The sequence below is a fragment of the Martes martes genome, assembly GCF_963455335.1.
Source record: "Martes martes genome assembly, chromosome: X".
In the NCBI taxonomy this organism is placed as follows: domain Eukaryota; kingdom Metazoa; phylum Chordata; class Mammalia; order Carnivora; family Mustelidae; genus Martes; species Martes martes.
This window is the reverse complement of record NC_137897.1, coordinates 41,531,572-41,537,822: the sequence shown is the minus strand read 5'-3', so window position 1 is coordinate 41,537,822 and position 6,251 is coordinate 41,531,572.

Sequence of the window (6,251 nt, the reverse complement as noted above, 5' to 3'; positions counted from 1 at the left end):
AAAGGACTGGGGAATGTCATGGGTAGGGAGACGCTGCCCTAAAACACAAATAACATACCCCAGGGTTGGGAAACCTCCTGGCTAGCACAGTACTGTGTAATAACTTGTAATTATTGTTTCCGAAGCAGCGGTTCTCCGCTTCTTCTGTCCTAAGTCTGTGTGGGGTTCTGTCTATTAATCTCCAGAAGGAAGCTGGGGACAAGAGATTAGCAATTATTCTCTGGCAGGGGCAAAAACGTGGAGAGGACATACCAATTAGGAGATTCTTCTTGGACTCATGGAAACAGTGTGATGTCACGGACAGAAAAAATGAGTTAATAGATATAAAATCTAAGGATTGCTCTTAAAGAAATACATGTACCTGGCCACACCAATGTGTGTACATTATTCACTGCAGCACTGTAGTGGCAGCAAAAACCTGGAAACAATGAAAGAGTCCAGTAATGGGGGAACAGCACAAGGAAGAAGGAGACTGACGTGAACTAAAATAGAAAAATGTCTCAAACACATTGTGTGAAAAAAGCAAGTCACAAAATAATAAGAATGTTTTAAACAGCGTGTGTGTCTATGTGTTGACTGGAGAGAAAAAGAACTGAAAGAGTCACAGTGAATTATTTTTATGGGTTATCTTTGGAGTGGGAAGTACAGGGCACCTTTCACATTTTATATACATGTGCACTGTTTGAATCTTTAATAGTCAGGTGTATCTATGTGTTATGTGGTGGTTCCGAAAAGAAAAATAATGACCCAAAAAAATGATAGCACAGCTAGAAGAGCAGAGACAGGACATTTCACAGGGCAGGCTTGCATTCTGAGAGGCAGACCACTGGGGTGTTTAGAAACAAAGCAGGTGACAGCGTTTGGAGAACACCAGGAGGAAAGCACTGACAGGAAGGTGGCTGAAGAAGCTTTTAAATGAAAGGCAAGGGAAAGAAAGCCTTTGCTGTCGGCCCTCTTGTCCATCAGTGAGAAGGTACAGATTCTAACCCTAGCTCCACAAATCACTGGTTTTATCACCTTGGGCAATTGCCTTAATCTCTGCGGTTTTCAGGTTCTCTGTCTGTAAAAGGAGGAACGATTCGCAGGCATGATTTTTAAGGTCCCTTCCAACTCTGATATTCTATCATTTTAGCAATGATTTTTTTTGATCACTCATACATTGTGCTGCATGACTTGAGAAGACCTTAAGCTTTGAAGAATTCCAAATGGTATCTTGATTGCATAGTTACCTGAGAACTCTTCTGATAGGATTATAAAATGGCACTATGGATCCTTAGAAAAGTAAAGTAAGACAGCTCATGAGTGAAGTATACGACAACCTGGGACCCAAGGCTTCTGGCATATGGCTAACTAGAGCTCTAGCAATATGGCTACAGGATCTGCGCAGTAGCTGCTAGCCACAGACCCCAGAAACATCGAGCATATGCTCCTAAAATGTTACAGCAGCCTCTCCCCCATGCTGTAAACTGAAACAAGGTAAGGTTAAAAAGAACCCACTCTGGATTTATAGTACTGCCAAAGGGCCTCTACAGATATTTTCTTTTCCTTCAAGAGGGGACCAAAGTGGTTCCACTGACTGCAAAACACACGGGGAGCTTCCAGATTCAGCTCTGGAAAGTGAAGAGCTTAGAAGTTGTCACTCCCATCCCCACAACAAGAAAAAGCTGGACAAACTGAAAAATCCGGAACTTTTCACAGACCTGCCTGAGAAGGAAGGTTGATACTACAACGCCCAAATCTACAGAGCCGGGTTTATCCAAAAAGAGATGAAGAGATCTGCTCACCTGAAGTAGAGACCAACGGACCCAGAAACTGCTGCGGGGACAAGAAGGGCACTGCTGCCCAACTGCCGAAGGCTGAGGGCAGACTTGCACGATGGTGAGAAACTTCTGAGGCTTGCACGCCTGTGGGATCTACCTCCAGGAACCCTACCAAGTTCTCACAGGGAAGATAAGAGAAAGATCCCCTCCTGGCTCTGATGAGGGGAGGGGAAGAGTAATCATTGTGAAATTCCCCAGAGCTTTCTCTATACTAAAGGCCCTATGCTCCAGGGGGAAATACTTTGCCTTAAGCCCTCTCCCAGCTGGGGGAAGGGCATTCCTCTCACTTCAGTAGACACACACACACACACACACACACACACACACACTCCCACCAGTCTTCTTGTCTCAACCAAAGGAAATAGTCAAGGGGGGCCTGAGCTTCCAGGAAATGAATTGGGAATGCCATGATCAGAAGTATGGGGCAGGGAGAACAAAAACTGTACCACTGGATGAAACTGTGTGGAGGTCACAGCCATAAGACACAGACCCAACAGACACTGAGATTTAAGAGAAAATTACAAAATGGCCTGCTCCCACATACCTTACCACAACGCCAATAGGGCTCCAGTGTAGTGACAGTGGATTAAAGTTGAAAGAACAGAGCCACAGAATCTTTCTCAACAAGCTGCTCTTAAGGAAACTCAAAATCAAGAGGTGACACAAAACCAAGGACACTACAGGGGCACCTGGGTGGCTCAGTCGGTTAAGCATCTGCCTTTGGCTCAGGTCATGATACCAGGGTCCTGGAATTGAGCCCCGTATCGGGCTCCTTGCTCAGCAGGGAGCTTGCTTCTCCCTCTCCCTGTGCTGCTCCCCCAGCTTCTGTGCTTTCTCTCTCTCACTGTGTCCTCTTTCTCTCAAATAAATAAAAATATCTTTTAAGAAAAAGATTTTTTTTAAAAAGCACCATACATGTACACTGGAAGAGAACGGTTAAATAATGGATGGTGGGAGCCAAATTTCTCACTACCTGGAATGGGAGGTTACAAACATGCCAGGGGAGGAGGCTAGAATGATCCATGTGTTGATGGAACAGAATTAGAGACTCATGATCTCATGTTTAGCTTAACGTAGACACGGATGGTCACGCATAGATAATATATCTACTTATAGATGTATACGTAGACATAGGTCAGCATACACACACACACACATTTTTTACTGGGTGGCTGACAGCACCTAAAGCAATAATGCCCCAGTAGAAATGAGCACACCTACTGCCCGTATCTTCGTTTCTCATACCATTCTCTACTAACAGGAACCAGGGCTCCTTGGAGAAATGGCACATTACACTGCCAAAAAGTAAGTAAGTGCTCAAGAAAACCCCATAGTGACAGGGCTGCATCAAAGAGAAACAGAAAACTGAAAGAGCTCCAAATGGCCAAAGCTGGAAAACTCTGAACAAAATAAAGTAGAAATGGATTATAACCCCAAGTTTAAACAAATGAGTCCCTACTGACATAAATAAGTAGCTGAATAAACAAATGGGAGAGAAGAGACAAATGTCCCATAAAGAACAATTCCAAACAATTTCTGGACATACTTGACCCTCAAGGAGGTGGAGCATAACTCCCTAGTTCTTAAGTGTGGGTCGTGCACTGAATTCCTTCCATCGAGTACATCAGGGAAAGGATGAAAAGCCAATAACTTTACAGTAGGGAAAGATGACACACACTACCTCAGCCAGAAGACCAAGGTTAAAATCAGCAGCCATAAGTCGTATGGACAATATATAGCCTGGATACAATGTCAATGTCGTAAGAAAGGCATTTTACTTCTACTCTTCCTCCCTAAAATCCATAACCCCAGTCTAATCATGAGATAAACATCAGACAAATCCTGATTGAGGGACATTCTACAAAACACCTGACCAGTCATCCTCAAAACTGTCAATTGGTACAGCCACTGTGAAAAACAGTATGGCAGCTCATCAAAAAATTACAAACAGAACTACCCTACTATCTAGTAATTCCACTTCTGGGAATATAACCAAAGGAAATGAAAACACTAACTGCCATGTTCACCGCAGCATTACTTATAATAGCGAAGACATGGCAACAGCCTAAGTGTCCATCAATGATGAATGAATAAAGAAACTGTGGCATATATATATACAATGGAATATTATTCAGCTATCTAAAAAAAATGAGGAAATCCTACCATTTGTGACAGCATGGATAGACACGGGGGGCATTATCCTAAGTGAAATAAGTCAGACAGAGAAAGACAAATACTGTGTGATTGTACTTACATGTGGAATTAAAAAAATGAACTCATAGAAAAAGAAATCAGATTTATGGTTGCCAGAGGCAAGGGGTGGGAGGGTGGAGAATTGGAGAAAGGTGGTCAAACAGGTACAAACTTTCAGCTACAAGATAAATAAGTGCTAGGGATGGAATGTACAACGTGAAGGACTACAGCTGACAGTTAATACAGCTGTATGATATATAGGACAGTTGTTAAGAGAATAAATCCCAAGGGTTCTCATCACAAGCAGAAGGGTTTTTTCCCTTTTGATTCTGTCTATAGGCGATGATGGATGTTAACTAAACCTACTATAGGAATCACTTCATAGTATACATAAATCAAACCATCCTGCCATGAGCCCTAAACTTCTACAGCGATGTGCATCAATTATTTCTCAATAAAACTGGGGGGTGGAGAATACAGGTATGTAATAAAGTTTAAAAACTACAGGAAGAAAAAACACCTGTCAAGGTCATCAAAAACAAAGAACGTCTAAGACACCATGGCAGACAAGAGGAGCCCCAGGTGACATGAAGACTAAACGTCACGTGGTATCCTGGATGGGACATCAGGTAAAAACTAAATACATATGAATAATGCATGTTTTTGAAACAAAACAAAAATGTAAATAAATAAGTGGGAAGAAATAAGAAGGCACGAATTCTAATATCTGACCGGGTATTCTCCTATCAAGTAACCTGAAGGAAGCCCTTAGAGCCTGTGGCCATCATTAATAAGCCTCATTTTGAGGGTTCAGCATAGAGAACTGCTATGGTTTATGGCCCCAACAAGCCAATTTTTTTCCAAGATCAAAAAGCAGCAGTAATAATCGCCATCCTCCCAGGCTAAGTATTTAGGGGAAGTTTGAGTATGATGAGGGTGATGGATTCTGAATTCCCTTTCTATGTCATAATAAGGGCAAAAAAAAGTTTGTGCCATCCACACAATCGCTTGAGTCAACTGGAGGGCTGACAGGAGCCCATGAGCTGGGGCCCAAGATGTTTTCCCTTTCTCTCTGGAGGAATACTATAATCTTTCCTTGCAGCACGGCAGAACAAACACAACTGTCTCGCAGCTTCCTTGGTGGATTTCACACACTGTCATGTGTTTCATTTTCAAAGATATCTTTCCCTCCCTGGGACACTGGGAGGTCATGTTGAGGCCTGCTGGGGTGGTCTGGGCACGTTCTCCCACACGTGGGGGACTCGGCCAGCTCTCACTCTCTGCCTGGGCTTTGAAGTTATCTGTGGCTCTTCCAGTGTATTCCCCATATCAAATGAGTCCTATCAATCCCCCTTTTGAAATTTCTCCAGAAGTTACTGTTCCTTCCTTTCCGTTCCTGTTGACTTAATTCAGGCCATTTGATCTTTTACCTAGATTTTTTTTTTAAAGTAACAGTTTAACTGGTCTTCCAGTCTTCAACCCACTCTTCCATCCTCCACACTAACAGAAATTCCCGAAAACACCCGTCTGATCATATCATTCTTCTGCTTTTAAATCATTTGACAACCTCTTGATTACAGGATAAGGTCCAGAAGCCCAGACCGCCTAGACCTCATCCAGATTTCTAACTAGATCTCCCGCCCTATCCCCTGCTATCTTCCCTCCTGCTCCAACTGTCACCATCTCTGCTCCCAGGAGCCTCAGACCCCAGATGCGCAGGCTCCGTGGTGCCTGAAGAAAACAGGCTCTCTCGTGCTGCTGTGCCCATACCCGTGTGCCTCTCTTGCCAGGAAGGTCTCCTCATGCAACAATTTGAGAGCAGTAGGAAGGCAAGCGAGGTGGAAAGACAAGGAGGTGAGGTTAAGCATTACTAAGAGCAGCACAGTGCTGGGTTCCTGAGAGGGGGAGTGCTCCAGAAATACTGAATAACTGAATGGGTGAATAAATGAATTGCCAACCATGAGGTCCAGGCTGCAGAGGCAGGCAAGTGAGAACGATGAACCACGAGCACAGTTCTGAATTTTTGCCTATGACTCCCACCCCTTTTTTCTATCTCCTTCCCCCTCCCCTTCTGTGAGACCTCCATGTTTATGTTTCTTCTCATTTACAGACTACTAGAACACTACCACAGATGCATTTAATCATGCCACGCAGAATTTATTTATTCATTCCTCATAAATCAATCCCTCCAGCCATCTGGAAAACAAGAACCACTTCTACTGCCTTTCAAGCTCCTTT